Source organism: Globicephala melas, chromosome 9, assembly GCF_963455315.2.
Source record: "Globicephala melas chromosome 9, mGloMel1.2, whole genome shotgun sequence".
In the NCBI taxonomy this organism is placed as follows: Eukaryota; Metazoa; Chordata; class Mammalia; order Artiodactyla; family Delphinidae; genus Globicephala; species Globicephala melas.
Window position 1 is genome coordinate 21,516,319 of NC_083322.1, and position 24,834 is coordinate 21,541,152.

At 39.1% G+C, this 24,834-nt stretch overlaps 1 pseudogene; it reads right to left on the reverse strand.

Annotated features, from left to right (window-relative positions):
• Positions 1 to 14,650: 14,650 nt before the first annotated feature.
• Positions 14,651 to 15,120, reverse strand: LOC115851595 (small ribosomal subunit protein uS12-like; annotated as a pseudogene).
• Positions 15,121 to 24,834: the final 9,714 nt, after the last annotated feature.

Consider the following 24,834-nt stretch of genomic DNA (forward strand, 5'->3'; position numbering starts at 1 on the left):
TCTTAAATAGGACGACTGAGATCCCCCAAAGAGGAAGGAGTTCTGACTCCAGGCTGTCTTTGGACTCAAGATTGCAGCATGAACTCTGGCCAGAAGTTCCAGTCTGCCTTCCCTGCATATACCAGACTTGCCAGCCCCACAATTACATGAGCCTATTTTAAAAATACACTCCCAGGCTTCCCTGGTGGCACAGTGGTTGAGAGTCCGCCTGCCGATGCAGGGGACACGGGTTCGTGCCCCGGTCCGGGAAGATCCCACATGCCGCGGAGCGGCTGCGCCCGTGAGCCATGGCCGCTGAGCCTGTGCTCCACAACGGGAGAGGCCACAACAGTGAGAGGCCCAAAAATACACTCCCACCACCCACACACATACATCTACACACATCCTGTTGGTTCCGATGCTCTGGAGAACCCTAATAACAGTGAATAAGGACTGATATTCCATGTACTTAACTCCATGCTCTTGCACTTGTTTTATGCAAGATATCTATTTACTTCCAAATTTGTGACTGGAAGAGCTAGTCAAATACTTGCAAATTAATTCATCAGTGTGCTGTTCTTTCTTTTTAAAGATGACATTGAGCTTTGCTAGCGGATGTCATCAGAGAGCCAGAAGGAATGAAGGACGATCACTCATCAAAATGCCTAACAATTTACACCCACAGTGTGCTGACAGCCAGTAAATTCCGATAGGATGAACAATTATGGTTATAACTTTTAAACTGCCTTTGTTATGAGCATCCTGCTCTTGCCTTTTGATCCTGCCTAATCTTGTTCTACCCTGTACATTTGCAACCTCACTTCTTTTTTCAGAAATGACAAGTTTTCTTTCTGCTCTGTTAAGTACATAAACTGAGCTGCTTATCCACAGAGAAATCGGATAAGATAAATTGGATAAATGCGGAGGGTTTGGCCAGGGAAGAAACAAAGATGTGAGACAAGGAAGTCTGAGGAACGTCGGGGAGCAAGAAGTGCCTGGAGGGCAGGGCACCTGGGGGAGAGGGGATGGTGAGGAATGACCCCATGCTCACCAGTAGCCAGGAATGCTTATTTGTGACACCAGCCAACAGAAGATAGCTGGGTGACCAGGCGGATCAAGAGCTAAATCTGACAGAACTACACAGGTGGCACTCACGAGACTGGCATTCTTGTCGCCTTGCTCTAAAAAGTCATTGCCCAAAAGTTTCCTTTCCTAATACACCTGTGAATTAAATTGGAAGAGGCTTTCTGTGGAGGTTAGGGAATGCAGAAACAAACAAGAGGCACCTTGGCCCTCACGAAGAGTGATATGTGTGGGGTAGAGCCAATTAGAGGCTGGGCTTTGAGAAATCTGAGACAGTCCATGAGGAAAACAGCAAAACCATTTGGGAAACCTTGCTCACCAGGGCACTAAGAAGCAGCCCTGTCCAGTAGGACTTTCTGCAGTGATGGAAGTATTCTACATCTGCACCATCCGATGGGGTGGCTACAGAGCACTCGAAATGTTGCTGATGAGACTAAGCAACTGAATTTTATGTTTTATGTAATTAACATGTGAATAGCCACATGTGGCTAGTGACTACCATATTGGATAACACAGCCATGTGGTCCTCATAACACAGTGATTGACGTGTCTCCCAACACATCAACACGTCAACAGTTTGGGAAAGGATTGTTCCAAACAAATGAACTCAGTGATCCTCTTGCTACTGAGTGCTCCATATTTAAATTACTAGCAATCTGAAGAGTTGGGGGGCGGGGAGCAAAGAGAATGATGGTGCCTCCTAAAGACCCTAAACCACTGGTTAGCCACCAGGCAGGATCTAATCTGGTAAACAGTGAATTAGAGCATCTTCTGCAGGAAACACTAGTATTTATGTTCGCCCAATGTGTACAGGATAAGCCCCTGCCTAGTAGTCATTTGTAACTAAAAGAAACAGAGCTAGAATTTCCCACCTTTGGTTTCCTTCCAAAGGTGGGATTTATCTTTAAATTTACTTCAATTTGTGGGAGATTTGGAAGAAAAATCCTTCCAGCTATTAGGGAGCTTTCTAAATAGGAGAAATAACATTTGTCAAGCTTGTCTTAGGAGAGTTTTTGTTCAAGTGATTACAAATGAAATGAACTTGGAATGTTGAAATTTCTCATGTTTGACATGATGGCAGAAGAATATTGAGCAAGAAAATAATTTGGCATTTCGTCCGCAGCATGAGTTCGTACACGCAACCCCATTAAATCATATTAGGAAGGAAATGTGCTTTACTGGGAAATGGGCTGGGCTAAACCAGAGACTCCAAAGTTCTGGGGCAACAGCGTGACTTCCCCTCCTTAATGGCTGGGGGACACTCAGCCTTGATGGACCTCTTCTCCTTCATCTACAAGGATGGGAAAAAATGCTTTCTCAGGATTTCTTCAAGGAAGAAGACTAGAACCATAAATCATTTTGACAAATGCAAAGTACCCCTCAATACAAATTATTTACAGAGATGTTATTTATTTGATTTCCTTTTGGGGGAAATGAAGCATTAGTTGAGTATAATATGGAAGTGGTTCAATAGCACCGTTACAAGTGAGTTTTTTAAAGAGTAGGGGACTTCACAAAATGATCTCAAGGTATGAAAAGTACTGTTTGGTTTCATATGCAAGTTTTTAAAAGAATTATTACAGACTGAGAGGGAAGTAAGTGGCTGCAGTATACACTGTGACCAACTTTCAAATAATGATTGTGACTTGAGTCATTTCTCAGAAATAAGTAAACAAATTCTTTTACTTTGATGCTGAATGATATTGATCAAGTCCATCTGCTTGTACCCATTAGAAGGCACCATCTCACATTATTTTGGAAATGGTCATCCTGAGTCAGACTAAGTAGTCATAGTTAATACATTTGATTTCCCTCTCATTTGTTTTTTGCTCCATCCTCTGTATCTACCCAAATTTAGTCTTCTTCCCTCAGAGCCACTTGACCACATGAGTATCATCCTTAATCCTAAAGAGCAAGAAGGGAATTTCCATGTTAGTAGAGGAACTCAACTAAGAGTAGAATGCTGCATAATTTATTGTCCAAACTGAGATGTTAAAGAACAAAGGGAGGCCTTTTAATAATTATGCTGGAACGAAAAATATAAACCAATCACCCTAATTAAAAAAATAAACAGAAAACATCTGTAAAGGTCAGCCTCATTTGTATCAAAGCAAAAATAAAACGAGACCATCGTAGACCCACCAGATTGACAAAAATGAAAAAGTTCAACAATCCTAAATGTTGGTAAAGACATGGAACAACTGGAACTCATAGTGTTGGGAGTACATTTTACAACACTTTTGAAAACAACTTGACATTATCTAGTAAAAATGAACATGTATGTATCCTATAATTTGGCAAATCCACTCCCACAAAATATGTACTAGAGGGGGACTGGCCAAGATGGTGGAGGAGGAAGACCCTGAGCTCACCTCCAAATTTAGACACACCAGACACACCAAAATTACAGCTATTTACAGAGCAACAAGCAATGAGAATGACCTGAAGACTAGCAGAAAAGATCTTCTACAACTAAAGATATAAAGAAGGACCCACAACAAGATGGATAGTAGAGCCAGAGATGCTGTATAGCCAACACCCATACCCCTGGGTAGGCAACCCACAAATTGGAGGATAATTACTATTGCAGAGGTTCTCCCCAAGGAGCAAGGGGTCCAAACCCCACATCGGGTTCCCCAGCGTGAGGGTCCTGCACCCAGAAGATGAGCCACCAGAACATTTGTCGTTGAAGGCCCCTGGGGCTTACTTTCAGGAGAGGCAGAGGGCTGTGGGAAATAAAGCCTCCATTTTTAAATGGCACACACAAAATCTCACACACCCAAGACCCAGAGCACAAGCAGTAATTTGAAAGAAGCCTGGGTCAGACCCACTTGCTAATCTTAGAGAGCCTCCCGGAGAAGCAGGAGGCAACTGGGAATCATCTTGGAGACAGATGCTGGCAGCTGCCAGTTTGGGGAGCTCATCCTACCATGAGGATGCTAGTGTTGCAAGTGCCATTTTGGGATCCTCCCTCTAGTTTATTAATGCTGGGACCCAGCCTGTCCACCAGCCAGTCAGCATCAGTCCTGGGACACCCCAAGTCAAGCAGCTGTCCAGGCAGGGACACAGCCCCACCTACAAGCAGGTTGGCTGCCACAGGACCCCTGAACCACAAGCTGCCCCAGGACATGGCCCCACCCACCAGTGAGCCAGCACTAGCCTCAGGACACCCAGGGCCCTGAGCCAGCCCTCAGGACCTGACCCTGCCCCCCAGCAGGCTGACACCAGCCACAGGATCCCCTGGGCCCAGACCCCACCCACCAGCTGCTGGCAGCATTCACACTAGGCAAGGCCTGACAACCAACCTGACCAGGGGCTATCCACACCTACAGGCACACCCACAGTAGTCAGCCCACTGCAACAGAAGGGCACATGCAGCACACATAGAGGGTACCCCCAGAGCATATAGCTCTGGTGGCCAGAGGGGAGTATCCTCCTGGGGCCTATAGGACATCTCTTACATAAAGCCACATCTCCAAGATCAGGAAATATAACCAACTTACCCAATGCAGAGAAATATAGAGAATTAGGCAAAATGAGGAGACAGAAAAATATGTTCTAAGCAAAACAAGATAAAACTCTAGAAGAAGAACTAAGTGGAGATAGGCAATCTACCCAATAAAGAATTCAAGGTATAATTGTAAAGATGGTCAGAAGAACTCAGAAGAAGAATGGATGGACACAATGAGAAGATAGAAGTTTCTAACAAAGAGAAAATAGAAAGAGGAACCAAACAGAGCTGAGGAATACAATAACTAAAGTGAAAAATACACTAGTAGATTAGAAGATAAGAGAAACAGATTAGCAATCTGGAATACAGAGCAGTGGAAACCACTGAAGCTGAACAGAAGAATGTAGAAGAATTAGAAAAAATGAGGACAGTTTAAGAGACCTCTGAAGCAACATCAGGAATATGATCATTTACATTATAGGGGTCCCAGAAGAAGAGAGAAAGGGGCAGATAACATATTTAAGACATAATAGCTGAAAATTTTCCTAACTTGGGAAAGGAAACAGACATCCAGGTCCAGGAAGCACAGAGAGTCCCAAAGAAGATGAACTCAAAGACAACCACACCAAGACACATTACATTTAAAATGACAAAAAAATTAAAGATAAAGAGAGAATATTAAAAGCAACAAGGGAGGGGACTTCCCTGGTGGCGCAGTGGTTGAGAGTCCACCTGCCGATGCAGGGGACACGGGTTCGTACCCCGGTCCAGGAGGATCCCACATGCCATGGAGTGGCTGGGCCTGTGGGCCATGGCCGCTGAGCCTGCACGTTCGGAGCCAGTGCTCCACAACGGGAGAGGCCACAACGGTGAGAGGCCCGCATGCTGCAAAAATAAATAAATAAAAGCAACAAGGGAAAAGCAACTAGTTACACAGAATCGAACACCCATAAGACTATCAGGCTAGAAGGGAGTGGCACAATATATTTAAAGTGATAAAAGGAAAAAATCTACAACCAAGAATACTCTACCTGGCAAGGCTATCATTCAGATTTGAAGGAGAAATAGTTTTACAGACAAGCAAAAGCTAAAAGACTTCAGCACCATGAAACCACCTTTACAAGCAATGTTAAAGGGACTTCTCTAAGTGTGAAGGAAAAGGCCACAACTAAAAATATGAAAATTACAAAAGGAAAAATCTCATTGGTAAAGACATATACAGCAAAGGTAGTATATCAACGACCCATACAGCTAGTAGGAAGGTTAAAAGACAAAAGTAGTAAAAATCATCTATATCCACACTAAGTAGTTAAGAGATACACAAAACGAAAAAATGTAAAATGTAACATGAGAAACATTAAATGTGTGTGAGAGGGAGTAAAAATGCAAGGTTCTTAGAATGTGTTCAAACTTAAGAGATCATCAACTAAAATAATCACATGTATAGTTAATATGAACCTCATGGTAACCACAAACCAAAAATCTACAATAGATACACAAAAAAGAGAAATGAATGCAAACATAACACTAAAGATAGTTATCAAATCACAAGCGAAGAGAACAAAAGAAGAAAGGAGAGCACAAGAGAACTACAAAAACAACCCCAAAACTATGAACAAAATGGCAATGTACATATCTACCAATAATTAGTTTAAATGTAAATGGACTAAATGGTCTAATCAAAAGATATGGAGTGGCTGAATGGATACAAAAACAATACCCATATATATGTTGCCGACAAGGGACTCACTTCAGATCCAGAGACAACACAGACTGAAAGTGAGAGGATAGATAAAGGTATTTCATGAAAATGGAAATGAAAAGAAAGCTGGGGTAGCAATACTTAGAGCAGACAAAATAGACTTTAAAACAAAGACTGTCACAAGAGACAAAAAAGAACATTACATAAAGATAAAGGGTTCAATCCAAGAAGAAGATATAACAATTGTAAACATACATGCACCCAACATAGGAGCACCTAAATACATAAAGCAAATATTAATAGACATAAAGGGAGAAATTGACAGTAACACAATAATAGTAGGGGGCTTTAACACCCAACTTACATCAATGGACAGATCATCCAGACAGAAAATCAATAAGGAAATCCTGCCTTAAATGACACATTAGACCAAATAGAATATATATATAAACATTGCATGCAAAGGCAGCAGAATACACATTCTTTTCAAGTGCACATAGAACATTCTCTAGGACAGATCACATGATCACATGCTAATAAGCCATCAAACAAGTATCAGTAAATTTAAGAAAATTGAAATCATCAAGCATCTTTTCTTACCACAGTGCTATGAGACTAGAAATACATTACAGAAAAGAAAACTGCAAAAAATGCAAGCACATGGAGGCTAAACAACATGCTACTAAACAATCAATGGATCACTGAAGAAATCAAAGAAGAAATAAATAGATACCTGGAGACAAATGAAAATGAAAACAATAATCCAAAATCTATGGACATCAGTAAAAGCAGTTCTAAGAGAGAAGTTTATAGCAATACAAGCCTGCCTCAGGAAATAAGAAATATCTCTAACAACCTAATTTCACATTTAAAGGAACTAGATAGAGAAGAACAAACAAAACCTGATATTAGTATATGGAAAGAAATCATAAAGATCAGAGCAGAAACAAATGAAATGGAGACTTTTAAAAAATAGAAAAGATCAGTAAAACTAAGAGCTGGTTTGTTAAGAAAAGATAAACAAAATTGATAAACCTTTAGCCAGACTCATCAAGAAAAAAAGAGATAGGGCCCAAATAAATAAAATCAGAAATGAAAGAGAAGTTACAACTGACACCACAGAAATACAAAGGCTCATAGGTATTACTATGAACAATTATATACCAATAAAATTGACAACCTAGAAGAAATGAACAAATTCCTAGACATGTACAATCTCCCAAGACTCAATCAGGAAGAAATAGAAAATATGAATAGACCAGTTACCAGTAATGAAATTGAATCAGTAATAGAAAACCTACCAACAAATAAAAGTCCAGGACTAGATGGCTTCACAGGTGAATTCTACCAAACATTTAGAGAAGAGTTAACATCTATCCTCTCAAACTATTCCAAAAATTGAAGAGGAAAGAATGCTTCCAAACTAATTCTACAAGGCCAGCATCACCCTGTTACCAAAAACAGACAAAGATAGCACACAAAAAAGAAAATTACAAGCCAATATCACTGATGAACATAGATGCAAAAATCCTCAATAAAATATTAGCAAACCAAATTCAACAATACATTAATAGGATCATACACCATGATCAAGTGGGATGTATCCCAGGAATGCAAGGGTGGTTCAATATCTGCAAATCAATCAATGTGATACACCACATTGACAAACTGAAGAATAAAAATCATATGATCATCTCAACAGATGCTGAAAAAGCTTTTGACAAAACATCCATCTACAATAAAAACTCTCAACAATGGGGTATGGAGGGAACATACCTCAACATAATAAAGGCCATATATGACAAGCCCACAGGTAACATCATACTCAACAGTGAAAAATGGAAAGCATTTCCTTTAAGATCAGGAACAAGGCAAGGATGGTCACTCTCACCACTTTTATTCAGCATAGTATTGGAAGTCCTCACCACAGCAATCAGACAAGAAAAAGAAATAAAAGGAATCCAGATTGGAAGAAAGTAAAACTGTCACTATTTACAGATGACATGATACTATACATAGAATATTCTAAAGATGCCACCAAAAAATTACTAGAACTCATCAATGAATTCACAATGAATTCAGTAGAATTATAGGATACAAAATTAATATATAGAAATCTGTTACATTGCTATACACTAACAATGAACTATTAGAAGAGAAATTAAGAAAACAATCCCATTTACAATCACATCTAAAGAATGAAGTACCTAGGAATAAATCTAACTAAGGAGGTAAAAGACCTATACTCAGAAAACTATAAGACACTGATAAAAGAAACTGAAGATGACACAAACAATTGGAAAGCTATCCCATATTCGTAGACTGGAAGAACTAATATTGTTAAAATGACTATATTCCCCAAGGCAATCTACAGAGTAAATACAATGCATATAAAAATACCAATGGTGGGCTTCCCTGGTGGCGCAGTGGTTGAGAGTCCACCTGCTGATGCAGGGGACACGGGTTCGTGCCCCAGTCCGGGAAGATCCCACATGCCGCAGAGCAGCTGGGCCCGTGAGCCATGGCTGCTGAACCTGCACGTCCAGAGCCTGTGTTCTGCAATGGGAGAGGCCACAACAGTGAGAGGCCCACGTACCGCAAAAAAAAAAAAAAAAAAAAAACCAATGGCATTTTTCACACAACTAGAATAAGTAATTCTAAAATGTACAGGAAACACAAAAGACCACAAATAGCCAAAACAATCTTCAGAAAGGAGAACAAATCTGGAGGTATCATGTGTCCTGATTTCACACTATACTACAAAGCTACAGTAATCAAAACAGTATGGTAATGGCACAAAGACAGACACAAATCAGTGGAACAGAATAGAGAACCCAGAAATAAACCCATGCACTTATGGTCGATTAATCTATGACAGAGAAGGCAAGAATATACAATGGGAAATACAACCTCTTCAATAAATGAAGGTGGGAAAACTGGACTATTTTCTCACACCATATAAACAATAAACTTAATATGGATTAAAGACTTAAATGTAAGAGCTGAAACCATAAAATTCTAAAAAACAGGCAGTATGCTCTTGACATCTGACTTAGAAATATTTTGTATATGTCTCCTCAGGCAAGGGCAACAAAATAAAAAATAAACAAATGGGACTACATCAAAGTAAAAAACTTTTGGACAGTGAAGGAAGCTGTCAATGAAAAGGCCTCCTACTAGGAGAAGATATTTGCAAACCATATATTTGATAAGGGGTTTATATCCAAAATATACAAAGAACTAATGAAATTCAACATAAAAAAATAGATTAAAAAAATGGGCAGAGTCAAAACTACAAGATATCACCTCACACCTGTCAGAATGGCTATCATCAGAAAGTCTGCAAATAAATACTGGATAGGATGGGAAGAAAGGGACCCCTTGTACACAGTTAGTGGTAATGTAAATTGATACAACCACTATGAAAAACAATATGGAGGTTCCTCAAAAAACAGAACTACCATATGATCCTGCAATCCCACTCCTGGGTATTTAGCTGAAGAAAATGAAAACACTAATTTGAAAAGATATATTCACCCCCTATGTTCACTGCAGCGTTATTTAAAATAGCCAAGATATGGAAGCAACCTACATTCCCATTAATAGATGAATGGATAAAGAAGATGTGATATATGTACACACACACACAATGGAATATTACTCAGCCATAAAAAGAATGAAACCTTGTCATTTGTGACAACTTGGATGGACCTAGAGGGTATTATGATAAGTGAAATAAATCAGACAGAGAAAAACAAATACTTCATTATCTCACTTATATGGGGAATCTAAAAAACAAAACAAATGAACAAACATAACAAAACAAACATAGTCATAGATACAGAGAAAAAACAGGTGGTTGCCAGAGGAAAGGGGGGTGGGTGGAGGAGAGAAATAGGTGAGGGGGATTAAGAGGTAGAAAATTCCAGTTACACAATAAATGAGTTATGGGTATGACATGTACAGTGTGGGGAATACAGTCAATAATTACGTAATATCTTTGTATGGTGACAGATGGTAACTGGACTTATTGTGGTGATCATTTTGAAATGTAGAGAGGGACTTTCCTGGTGATGCAGTGGTTAAGACTCCACGCTTCCACTGCAGGGGACACGGGTTCAATCCCTGATTGGGGAACCAAGATGGTAACTGGACTTACTGTGGTGAGAGATGGTAACTGGACTTATTGTGGTGATCATTTTGAAATGTATACAGGGACTTTCCTGGTGATCCAGTGGTTAAGACTCCACGCTTCCACTGCCGGGGGCAGGGGTTCAATCCCCTGGTCAGGGAACCAAGATCCTGCATACCACATGGTACAGCCAAAACAAATAAATAAAAAAAATTTTTTTAAGTTAATTTTTTTAAATGTATAGAAATATCGAATCACTATGTTGTGTACTGGGAACTAACACAGTGTTATAGGTCAACTATACTTCAAAACCAAATAAACAAACTCAGAAAAAGAGATCAGATTTGTGGTTACCAGAGGTAGGAGATGAATATTGAATAAAGGCAGTCAAAAGGTACAAACTTCCAGTTTTAAGATAAATAAGTGCTAGGGATGTAATGTACAACATTATATATATATATATAACATGTGTGTATGTACATATATATGTGTGTGTATATATATATAATTAATACTGCTGTATGTTGTATATGAAAGTTATTAAGAGAGTAAATCCTAAGAGTTCTCATCACAAGGGAAATTTTTTTCAATTTCTTTAATTGTTTTATGAAGTGTAGTTGATTTACAACATTGTGTTAATTTCAGGTGTACAGCTAAGTGATTCAGTTATATATATATATGTTTTCAGATTCTTTTGTATTATAGGTTATTGAATATAGTTCCCTATGCTACACAGTCAGTCCTTTTGTTTATCTATTTTATATATAGTAGTGTGTATTGCTAATCCCAAACTCCTCATTTATCCCTCCCCCCACTTTCCCCTTTACTTTTGTATCTATATGAGATGACAGATGTTCACTAAACTTATCATGGTAGTCATTTCATGATGTATGTAAGTCAAATTATTATGCTGTTTATCTTAAGCTTATACAGTGCTGTATGTCAATTATATCTCAATAAAACAGGAAAAAATAAAGATATGTACTAGAATATTCATAGAAACATTGTTTATAAAAGCCTAAAGGTAGAAAAAACAAATATGCCTAAACATAAAAATGGATACATTGGACTTCCCTGGTGGCACAGTGGTTAAGAATCTGCTTGCCAATGCAGGGGACACGGGTTCGAGCCCTGGTCCGAGAAGATCCCACATGCTGCGGAGCAACTAAGCCCGTGTGCCACAACTACTGAGCCTGCGCTCTAGAGCCCACAGGCCACAAATACTCAGCCCGTGTGCCACAACTACTGAAGCCGCATGCCTAGAGCCCATACTCCGCAACAAGAGAAGCCACTGCAATGAGAAGCCAGCGTATGGCAATGAAGAGTAGCCCCCGCTCACCTCAACTAGAGATAGCCCGTGCGCAGCAATGAAGACCCAACACAGCCAAAAATAAATAAATAAATATAATTTAAAAAATGGATACATTTAAATAATAACTACATTCATCAATAGAGATTAACTTTACAAATGTTACAGTTATTGAAATAAACAACTCCAACTATGTATGGCCATCTATATAAGTCCTAAATAGCCAAAACTAAACAAGGATACATGCTTATATAGTAAAACTACAAATAAAAGCATGGATATTATTAACCCAAAGGTTAGGATGGAAGGTGGCTCCTTGAAGAGCACATTAAGGAGGGGTGTCTAAGGTCTTGGAATTATTTATTTCTTAACCTGGGTGATAGATACACAGAGATTTATTTATTATCCCTCACACTTTACATTATGTAATGTTCATTCTTTTTTGTTGACATATAACTGACATATAACATTATGTAAGTTTAAGGTGTACAACATGTTGATTTGATCCATTTATATATTGCAGTAAGATTGCTACCATAGCATTAGCTAACACTCTGTTATATTATGTAATTGTCATTTCTTTTTTGTGGTGAGAACAATTAATATCTAGTCTTTTAACAACTTTGAAGTTTATAATACAGTATTGTTGACTATGATCACTATGCTGTACGTTAGCTCTCCAGGACTTATTCATCTACTAGTTCCCAGTTTATACCCTTGAACAACATATCCCCACTTCTCCACCCCCCACCTCTGGTAAACACCACTCTACTCCATTTTTTACAAGTTTGTCTTTTTTAGATTCCACATATAAGAGAGATCATACAGTGTTTGTCTTCCTCTGACTTGTTTCACTTAGCACAATGCCCTTGAGGTCCATCCATGTTGTTGCAAATGGAAAGATTCCATTCTTTTCGTAGCTGAGTAATATTCCAGTGTGTGTGTGTGTGTGTGTGTATAACATCTTATATATTGGGTTGGCCAAAATGTTCATTCGAAACCCAAATGAACATTTTGGCCAACTCTCCCCCCAAAAATATGTATATATCTCACAATTTCTTTATCCATTTATCCACTGATGGACACTTAGATTGTTTCCATACTTTGGCTATTGTAAATAATGCTGTAATGAACATGATTTTTTGAATTAATGTTTTCATTTCCTTCAGATATATCCCAGAAGTGGAAATGCTGGATCATATGGTAGTTCTGTTCTTAGTTTTTTGAGGCACCTCCATACTGTTTTTCATAGTGGCCGCACCAGTTTACGTTCCCACCAATGGTGCACAAGGGTTCCCTTTTCTCCACATCCTCGCCAACAGCTGTTGTTTCTAGTCTTTTTGATGATAGCCATTCTAACAGGTGTGAGGTGATATCTCACTGTGGTTTTGATTTGCATTTCTCTAATAATTAGTGATGTCGAGCACATTTTCATGTGCCTGTTAGCCGTCTGTATGTCTTCTTTGGGAAAATGTCTATTCAGATCTTCTGCCTGTTTTTAATTGAATTGTTTATATTTCTGCTATTGAGTTATGTGAGTTCTTTACATATTTTGTATATGAACCCATTATCAGATGTATGATTTGCAAATATTTTCTCCCATTCGGTAGGTTGCCTTTTTATTTTGTTGATGGTTTCCTTTACTGTGCAGCTTTTTTGTTTGATCTAGTCCCACTTGTTTATTTTTTCTTTTCTTGCTTTTACTTTTGGTGTCAGATTAAAAAATTTATCACCATGACCTATGTCAAGGAGTTACCACCTATGTTTTCTCCTAGGAATTTTATGGTTTTGGGTCTTACAGTCAAGTGTTTAATTCATTTTGAGTTAATTTTTGTGTACAGTGTAAGATAGTCCGATTTTATTTTTTCATGTGGCTGTCCAGTTTTCCCAACACCGTTTATTGAAGAGACTGTCTTTCTCCATTGTATATTCTTGGCTCCTTTGTTGTAAATTAATTGACCATATATGCGTAGGTTTACTTCTGGGCTCTATTCTGTTCCATTGGTCTATGTGTTTATTTTTATGCCAGTACCATACTGTTTCAGGAATTGTGATACCTCCGACTTTGTTCTTCTTTCTCAAGGTTGCTTTGACTATTCAGGGTCTTCTGTGGTTCCATACAAACTTTAGGATTTTTTCCTATTTCTGTGAAAAATGCCACTGGAATCTTGGTAGGGATTGCATTGAATCTATAGATGGCTTTGGGTAGTATAAACATTTTAACAATATTAATTGTTCCAATTCATGAACACGAGATATCTTTCCATTTGTGTCTTCTTCAGTTTCTTTTATTAATGTCTTATAGTTTTCATTGTATAGGTCTTTCATCTCCTTGGTTAATTTATTTCAAGTATTTTATTGTTTTTGATGCTACTGAATCAAAATGATTGTTTACTTTTTTTTCAGATGTTTTGTTGTTATAGAAATAATTGATTTTTGTATGCTGATTTTATATCCTACGACTTTACTGAATTTGTTGATTAGTTCCAACAAACAGTGTTTTGGTTGAGTTTTTAGGGTTTTCTATATATAGGATCATGCCATCTGCAAATAGTGACAGTTTTACTTTTTGCTTTCTGATTTGGATGACTTTCATATCTTTGTCTGGCCTAGTTGCTCCAAAGTAGGACTTCCAGTACCATATTGAATAAGAGTGGTGAGAGTGGGCACCCTTGTCTTATTCCTGATCTTAGAGGAAAAGCTTTCAACTTTTCACTGATGAGTACAGTGTAAGCTGTGGGTTGATCATATTTGCCTTTATGATGCTGAGGTATGGTCTTTCTATACCAAATTTGTTGAGGGTTCTAATGATGAAAGGATGTATTTTGTCAAAAGCCTTTCCTGCATCTATTGAGATTATCATATGATTTTTATCTTTCGTTCTTTTAATATGGTATATCACATTTGCATACGTTGAACCATCCTTGCATCCCAGAGATAAATCCCTCTTGGTCATGATGTATAACGCTTTTTTTTTTTTTTTTTTGCCATATGGAAATTTATTACTATCATGTTTTCATCATCAAAACTTATGATCTAGGTCTTTCCTTCCTGCCTTTGTATAAGGCCAAAAGAGAGACATTGGCTACTTCGACAACCTTAAAGCGGACTCCAGGAATGTCACCAACAGCATGACCTTTGCGACCAAATCCAGCAACCAGAACTTCATCATTTTGCTCAGTAAAATTCAAACAACCATCATAGGGTACAAAGGCTGTGATTTTTTTTTTTGCCATTCTTGATGAGCTGAATCCTGACACCCTTCCTGATGGCAGAATTTGGCTGTTTGGCTTCAACCCTACTTTTTCAAACACAGTTCCCTTGGCATGAGAAGCGCCTCCAAAAGGGCTGGCCTTCAGGGCTGTGCCCACATGGGCTTTCTTGTACTGTTTATCATGTCACTTCTGGTCTCGTCGGTGGCTACAGAGCTTCCTCTCAGTACGAAGACCGCGACACTTGCCCATCCTGCCGGTGCCACGGGCCTGAACGAAAGAGTATAACCCTTTTAATGTGTTTCTGCTCTAGGTTTTTGCTTTGTGGTTACCATGAGACTTACACAAGACATCTCAGAGGTAACACAGTGCATTTTAATTTGATAGCAGCTTGACTTCAGTCATCTATGAAAGTTTCACCCTTTTACTTCTCAGTTTTTATATTTTCGATGTTGCATTTTTATATTGCATATTCATTAACACGTTATGATAGCTATTATTACTTTTAATACTCTTTTCCTTTCACCTTTATGCTAAAATTAAGTGGTTAACAAACTATCCTATTACAGATTTAGTTTCTAGCTCTGATTGTATATTTATCTTTACCAGTGTGTTATATACTTTTGTATTTTTTTGTCACTGATTAGCTTCTTTTCATTTCAGCTCAAAGAACTCCTTTCAGCATTTCTTGCAAGGCAGGTCTAGTGGTGATGAACTCTCTCAGCTTTTGTCTAGAAAAGGCTTTATTTCTTCCTCATATCTGAAGGATAACTTTGCTAGATAGACCATTCATGGCTAGCAAGTTTTTTCTTTCAACCCTTTGAATATGCCATTCCACACTCTTGGCCTGTAGGGTTTCTGCTGAAAAACCCACTGATAGCCTAATGGGTGTTCCTTTGTAGGTTACAATCCTTTTTTCCCTAGCTGCTTTTAGAATTCTTTCTATATCCTGAGAAATATCAAAAATATAAAAAGGGAGAAGTAAAAGGGTAAAACTTTTGTAGATGACTGAAGTCAAGCTGCTATCAAATTAAAATGTACCGTGTTACCTGTTAGATGTCTTGTGTAAGCCTCATGGTAACTGCAAAACAAAAACCTAGAGCAGATACACATTAAAAGTGTTATACATCATGACCAATAGGATGATCTATTAGCATGTATTTGGGTGCCCAATTCTCTCCTCAGGTTTAGGAAATTCACAGCTATTATTTCTTTAAATAAATTTTCTGCTCCCATCTCCCTCTCTCTCTTTCTGGAACCCCAGTTATTATATTTGTCCTTTTGATAGAATACCATAGACCACGTAGGCTTTTTTCCACTCTTTTTGATACTTGTTTTGTTTTGTTTATTTGCCTCTAATTGGGTTATTTCCAAATTCCTAATCTCTAACGCACTTGTTCTGTCTTCCATTTGCTCTGCTCTACTGCAGATTCAACTGCATTTTTCATTTCATATATTGAGTTCTTCAGCTCCAGAATCTCTGTTTGGTTCATTTCTATCTCTTTTGGGAAATTTTCATTTTGATCTTTTTTTTTTTTTTTTTTTTTTTGAGATTTCATCAAACTGTCTTTGAGTTTTCTTGCAGCTTGTTGAGTTTCTTCAAGACAGCTATTCTGAATTCTTTTTTGGCTAGATCACAAAATTCTGTACCTTTGAGCTTTGTTACTGGAGAATCATTATTTTCTTTTTGTAATGGTATGTTTCCTTGATCTTAAATGTTCCTTGTAGTTTTGCATTACTGCTCTCACATTTGAAATTAAGGAAATGCCACCTCAAACCTTTGTTAGTTGGTTTCTGATGGAGTATCCTGTTCAATGGTGTCGTTATTACCTGGGGTTTTATCTGTCTTTGTATTGGTACTCTTACTCCACTTCTCTTGCTCCCTCGTGTGGCAGGATTCTTAAGCTTTTAGGTCTTCTCTGATGCTTACAAGTCACCAGGCAGGCTCCTGGAAACCTCTCTTTTGTTTTCCAGAAGGTGGTGCTATAGCTTCAGTTTGTGGTTTCTCCCTTGTCCACATTATGTGGCCTGTTTCTGAGTGTGCTTCCTAGCCACAGGAGCTTGCTTTCACTACTGCAGTAGGAAGCGTGCACATGGAGATGCCACAGACTAGGGCGAGATGTGGGTTTAGCACTGGCCCATGGATCTAGTAGGGAGATCCTCAGGTGTGGTACTCCCAGGGGTTTGTGGGTAGACTTCCTGCTGAGTGCAATCAGCAGGAAAGGCATCCCTTCTCTGCCTCTTACCCCATCTCCAGTCATGAAAGACCAACCTCAGTACTCTGGGTGCTATTGGAGAGAAACAGGTTTGTCCCACACAACTGAGGTAGCTGGGTACTCACCCCAAACTATCCTCCCCTACCCCTAACGAGGGAGAGGGTGCTGCCACTGGATACATCAGCCTGGTGCAGTGTTTCCTTGGGGGAGGGGGACACTGGGAAAGTTCCTCTTACCACCCCCTCTTCTGTGACCAAATTTGTTTTGCTGTTGTTGTTTCTAGAATGGTGTGCTGGAATCTCCAATCAGGAAGGCTGGACTTCTGCGAATTCCCTCTCATGCATAAGTATCTGACCAGGTCAGTACTCTCCAGTTTCGGTATACATTTTTTTCCAATCATAGCAAGAGGGGGTTCTGGGCAGGTTCACTGGCTCCCCTGATTCTGCAGCCTATATGGAAATCTGTCTATTACTGGATGCACAGGTAGGTGAGACTCCTGGATCCCACAGCTCCCACAAAGGTGCTTTGGTTTGTGGATGGATGTCTATTCTGTTGTTTTAAAAAGGGGACAAAAAAGAGGAATGTTTTATGCTGCCATGATGCTGACATCACTCCCCTGATGTAATGTTCATTCTTTATGACATATTTCATAACTGGAAAAATATTGTGTAAACAACATGATATGATAAGGAGTTGATAGCTATCAGAGCTGCCACCTTCTGGGTACACAATGGGATTATCCTCTGGCTCTTTGTGGTTGGGTAAGGGCTAAATCATATAAAAATTGTAGACTACGGTGCAGAGTTTGGACTTTAGTACAAGGCAGCCACTGGTGGGTTTAGGAGAATGATGTGATGCGGATCACATTTTAAAGGGATCATTCTTGCTGCTGCATGGAGGATGTATTGTTGGGGGCAAGTGTGGAAACACAGAGCCCAGTTAGAGAACTGGTAATGGTGAGATGATGGTGACTTAAACTTCACTGATTACAGGCAAAATAGAAGTGGAATTTTTTGAATGCATTTTGCAGGTGTATCTGAAAGGACTTACAGAAAAGTGGGGAATAGGGGTTGAAGGAAAGAGGGGGATTGTAGATGATCACTGTTTTGGGTTGAACAACTGAATATATGGTAGGGCCATTTACCATAATGGGAGCAAATGAAGGATTAACAGGTATGAAGAGAGGGAATGGAGCTTATTGTTCTCTGTATTAGCTTTAGACAGCTATGTGCACATGTTAAATAAACCACTAGAGAGACAACCCCATCCCTCAAGGGAATGCCCAGAGCCAAAGATGTATATATTTGGGAGTCAGTAGCATACAAATGATATTTAATTCAAAGGACTAGATTAGATCATTCAGAGAGAATATACATAGAATAAAAGAGTGAAGACAGGAGAAAAACCAGGTTAGTATGCAGTCATAGAAGCCGAAAGAAGAAAGCGTGTTTTGAATGCTGTTGAGAGGCTGAGTGAGATATTAAATGATAGTATTTGACAAATGGAGCTAACTGGCAGCTTTGACAAGGGAAGTTTCGACGGAGTTCTGTGTGGTGGTGGGGAACGGGGGAGGCAGATGGAGAGGGTCGAGGAGAAAGTGGAAGAAAATGGAGAAAGAGAATGAAGGGAATTTTGGTAAGTTTCCCTCTGAAGGGGAGCCAAACTGGGCTTGAAGGAGGTATGTGGTGAAGGCAGATTTTCTTTTTTTAGGATAGGGGATACTAGAGTGTGTTTGTTTGCTGATGGTGATTCAGGAGTGAGGAAGAAGCTAGTGATGCAGGAGACGAAGAGGTTAATACACCGGGGAAGAGAGGGTTCTGATCCAGGGCAAAATGGAGGGGCTGTCCTTTCACTAGAAGAGAGATCCTCCATCCAAGGATGGAAAGGCAGGTAGATGTTGGTTTTAATGATGAAACTACGAGGGAGGGAGTGCTCCTTGATTGTGGCTCTTTTCATTGAGTTATGAGCAAAATAAGTGGAATAATATTTGATGGAACTGAATAAGGACCCCACTGCACATCAAAAAGATTCCCATGAAACAATAAATTAATGAAAATCAATCAACCCCTATATATTTCTTGGTTAATCTTAAGATTTAAGGGTAAAGAATGAATTCTATAAGCATGTAAGTAGAAAATAAAATTACAAACAAAGCAAAAAGGCAGGTTGTACTTCTGGTCCAGCCATGATGGAATAGCTAATATCAGATGAATTCTCCTGCTGAAAACAACTATAAAAGATGTACAATGTACATTTAAAAACTGTTTAAAATATTTAGAGAATATGTAACTCAGGCAGGACTTGAGGGGCTACAATATGTGAAACAAAGGAAACATAGTGAGGTGGACTTCATATTTCCCCTGGCTTTTCCCTTGAGGGCATTTGCTATTTCACAGTAAAGCAGGGGAAAAGAATCCTAGTAGAAAACAGCAGATAGAATGTTTAATTCAGAGATGACACAATCATATATACAGAAAAGAATCAGTTATCATAATTAATAAATGCATTAACAAGGTCACTAGATACAAGATGGATATTAAAAAATCAATTGTCTTTCTATATACCAGCAACAAAAAATTAGACAATGGAATTTCAGAAGATGTGCTGGCTTTGACTCACAGATATAGAGAACAAACCAGGGGCTACCAGTGGTGAGAGGGGAAAGGGGGAGGGGCACTTTAGGAGTGAGGGGGGAAGGGGTTATTCTGGGATTATATGAAATCGTGTGTGAAACTTCTCAAAATTGTAAAGCACTGTAGAATTTAAAGAACCTTTCATTTAATTTAAAAATTGGGCTGACTTCATATTATGACCAATATGTGATGTCAGAAAATAAAACATTGTCTAACAAGTTTCGAGGGGAAATGTTATTTATTTATTTATTTTTGGCTGCGTTTTGGGTTTTCGTTGCTCTGCGCGGGCTTTCTCTAGTTGCGGTGAGCAGGGGCTACTCTTTGTTGTGGTGCACAGGCTTCTCATTGCCGTGGCTTCTCATGTTGTGGAGCACGGGCTCTAGGCCTGTGGGTTTCAGTAGTTGTGGCATGCGGGCTCTGTAGTTGTGGAGCACGGGCTCTAGGCACACGAGTTTCAGTAGTTGTGGCACGCGGGCTCAGTAGTTGTGGCTCACGGGCTTAGTTGCTCCGCGGCATGTGGGATCTTCCCAGACCAGGGCTCGAACCCGTGTCCCCCGCATTGGCAGGCGGATTCTTAACCACTGCGCCACCAGGGAAGCCCAAGGGGAAATGTTTATGATGTGCCAAATTTTCTTTTTCTTTGAAGCAACAGAAAGACAATCTTAAATATGCAAGACTGTGCTAGTTTTAATGGTGAAACTATGAAGGAGTGCTATTTTCCACTAAAAACTATTTGATTTTGTACTTCAGCTGCAAGATGAATCAAGACGGAGAATTCATGAATGCTAAAGACATAGTTTGAAAAAAACTGGCAGTGAGCATCAAATGATCTAAAAACAAGTAACTTTAAGATGTCATTAAGTGTATTCATAAAATATACCTTTTAGGCATATATGGACAAAACAACTGGACAAAAATAGTAGGTAGGTTATAACAAAAGTGGAAGATAGAAGATAATTTTCTCAAACATACTACCATTTCATTATTGACATTAGTCTTTAGAGAATTATAGACTTAAGTATGTTTTAGCTTTTTATTGAAGTGTAATATGCATATATAAATATGTACATATCATAAGTATACAGCTCACTGAATTTTCTCTAGGTGAACACACCTTGCAACTATCCTAGACACCAAGAAATAAAAACCTTGTTAGAAGCTCAGGAAGTTAAGCATAATTTTTAAAATAACTAGTAATAACTGGTAGAACAAAATGAAAGACACCAACCTACCCTCCAAAAAGTGTAATTATTAAAGGAACTACAATTTACTAAATAAACAGAAGAGGGCACATGTGAACTGTGAAATACAGTAAGCTGTCAAATCCTTATCCTTGCCTGTTATTGCTAGTCCAAGAAAAAACAGAACATTTCCAAATGAATGGCAAATGGAAGATAACATAGAAACAAAGCCAACATATAAAGGTAACATAGAATAAAAATCATAACATTTCAGCCAATAAAAAATCCCTCCCCAAAATGAAGCAGAAGGAAACATGCACAATAACCAAACTGAATTAAACATTTGCGGATACGAAAAACACCTAGTTGCAAATTCAAAAACTCAATCCCTCCCCCCCAAAAAACAAAACAAAACAAAACAAAACCCAAGATAACATAAAATGAGAGTCTTGCAATAATGGTGGAAGAGTTTGTTTGGGCCAATCCTCCTACAAATAAGAGCTATGAAATTCCTATCAAAATATAAAAACAACCACTTGAAGGCACTAGAGAACAACCAAAAGGAAGAAGAAACAAGAGGGGGGGTTGACACTTGGGAAAAGAGACCAGACTGGGTAAGTTTTCTCTTTTGATGGCTTTTAGACTAAGGGAAGCCCATAGTCCTCCTCCAAGGGAGCTACTAAAACTTAGATGGAGGTCCAGCAGTTAAGAGTCAGCGGTTGAGACTCCACGCTTCCACTGCAGGGGCCGTGGGCTCAGTCCCTGGTCAGGGAACTAAGATCCCACATGCCAGCCATGCCATGTGGCCAAAAAACAAACAAAACTTAGATGGAATCTCACAATCTTAATAGCTTGAAGAATCAAAGGACAGAGTTTGAGGCACCACAGCAGATATTAAGATGGGAGTTGTTAATATTGAGTTGTGTTTCCCCAAAATTCAAATGTTGAAGTCCTAATCCACAGTGTTTCGGAATGCGACCTTACTTGGAAATAGGGTCATTGCAGGTACATTTAGTTAAAATGAAGTCATACTGGAGAATGGTGGGCCCCAATTTGATAGGACTGGTATCCTTACAAAAGGGCGAAACTTGGACACAAACACACTCAGGCAGAGTGACACGTGAACATTGGAAGGTAACTGCAAGAACAAATTTTCAAATTTTTCTGAGCATCAAAAAAATTTTAAAGAGAAAAGGAAACATACTACACAGAGAAAGGAACATATTAAATAAAACAAAATGCACAGTAAATATAACATTAAAATAGATATTAAATCAAATCTGTCACTCATTTCAATGCATGTAAATGGAAACTTACCTATTAAAAAGATTTTCAGATTGATTCACAAAGCACAACCCTACTCTGTGCTCAGGAGATACAACTAAATCAAAGTGATTCAAAATGGCTAGAACGAGGGAGATGTGTAAAGGTATAGCAGGCAAATAAGACAATAAGAAAGCAGAGACTGTGATCATGATATCAGAAAATGTTGAATCTGGACAAAAAGCATTAAATGAGACAGCAGAATACTTGATAATGCCAAGAGCTTAATTCACAATGATAATACATCAGTTGTGAATATATGTAACACAAATAGCACAGAAACTATCTGTATAAATCAGAAAGTTAAGGATATACATACATAAAACCGCAGCAAAACTAGGAGATAGCACTTTTGGTCCAACACAGGACGCAGGTCAAATGGACAAAAAATAAGATTATAGAAAATCTAACCAGCATAATCAATATATAGAATACATATATCATGTTAACAGGGTCCCACCTCAAGGGCATGCCAGGCGTTTCTGCTTTTCTGCCTCAGAGCCTTCTGAAAGGCACTGAAATCTGCTGATATGGACTGAATGCTTGTATATTCCACCAAATCCATAGGCTGAAGCCCTAACCCTCAGTTTCATGGTATTTGGAGGTGGGGCCTCCGGAGGTAATTAGGTTTGGATGAGGTCATGAAGGTGGGGTCCGCATGATGGGATTAGCGACTTTATAAGAGAGAAACCGGAGAGCTTGTGCCCTCCCTCCCTTTCTATCTCTCTCTCTCTCTACTGTGAGATGACGCAGTGAGAAGTTGGCTCCCCGCAAGTCAGCAAGACAGTCTCCACCAGAACCTGACCATGCTGGCACTCTATTCTCAGACTTCCAGCCTCTAGAACTTGAGAAAATACTTTTCTATTGTTTAAGCCACCTAGTCTATGATATTTTGTTATTGAGTTGACTAATATACCTGCTCAGCACATGAGCTAGCCTAGAAGAATGGAGAAGAGAATTAATGCCCCAGTGCCTTTCATCAACCATGGTGGATGAGAGCTGGTGGATAAAAGTGAGAGTTACAGAGTTGCAGAGGCTAAGTTCCTGGGGAGTATGGCTGAGAGGTCAGGGCACCCTTCCTCCACCCAGCCCAGGCTCATAGTATAGAGGCTCTACCACAAGCACAGCCAGTAAAGAATATCGGAGTCCCAAGTGCCCTTGCTCCAGCTTGCTCACAGGGCAGACTCTCCATGCTGAGAGGCAAGCCACCTACCCAGCTCCCTGCACCTAAAGCAGGGTGTCTCTACAAAAGAAGCCAGTTCCAGAGATTTTGCCAAGAGGGAAAGACAGTCTACAGGATTAGAGAGCATCCAAGCTCTCCTCCAAAGAACTGACTTTATTTGAAATAGTGCGAGAACATTCAAGCCTAAGGACACTCTCAAAAACAATGGAGATTTTGTTGGTGAGCAACTAAGAGGAGGCTGGTAGCTTCATTAGAGCAACATACTAAATCGTGGGCCAGCTAGCCTAACCATAAAAAAATCAGGGAAAGAGACAGCTACAAAAAACACTTCTGAAGTCAGAACAAACCTCAAAGACCTGCCTCAAAAACAACCCCTGCAAACTGGCCTGATGTAATCAGGTCAGACTGAGGAGTAATGTATACCCCAGGGCATTGGAAGCAATAGACCAATCAGCTGACAGTGAGTGAGCCTAACAGCTGGTGAAATAGAGACAGTCCAAGGGAGTCCTGCAAAAGCCATGGTCAGACCAGGATGACCATGCACATGCCCAAGGCTGCACCCACTGAGAAACAACATCAGAGGCTTCACACTGTGGGAATAATAGACTTCACTAAAATATTGCAGCCAGTCATTAAACAAATGAGTGGACAAAAAGCCCCAGCATGGGAGGAAGTCAGTAGCCAGAGTTGCTACAAGATATTCCAAAATGTACAGCTTTCAACACATAATTATAAGACATGCAGAGAGACAGGAAAGACCATACACAGGAAAGAAGCAGGCAACAGACTGCCTATGAAAGGGCCCAACTGTTGAATTTAACAGGTAAAGATTTCACAGCAATCCTTAGAACTATGCTTAAAGAGGTAACGGAAACAGTTCTTAAAGAAGTAAAGGAAGAAAGCAATTATGCTCCAATAAAGGTGTTAAAAAAAAGAAGTAAAGGAAGGAATGATGACAGTGTATCATAAAATAGAAAATATCAATATAATAAAGAGATAGAAACTACAAAAAAGAACCAAATGGAAATTCTGGAGTCAAAAAGTATAACAGAAATGAAAAATTCACTAGAGGGTTCAATATTACATTTGAGCAGGCAAAAGATAGAGTCGACAATTTAAAAAATAAATTTATAGAGATTATGTAATCTGAAGACCAGAGGGAAAAATGAAAAGTGAACAGAATCTCAAAGAAACGTAGGACACCATTAAGCACATCAATATACACATAATGGGAAGGAGAGGAGAGAGAGAAGGGAGGAGAAATAATGGCTGAAAACTCAAGAAGCTCAACAAGCTCTTAGCAAAATAAACACAAATGCTGAAAGTCAAAGATAAAGAGAAAAATTTGAAAGCAGCAAGAAAAAGGTGACTCATCATTTACAAAAGGATCCCAATAAGATTAACACCTGACTTTCCATTAGAAACAGCAG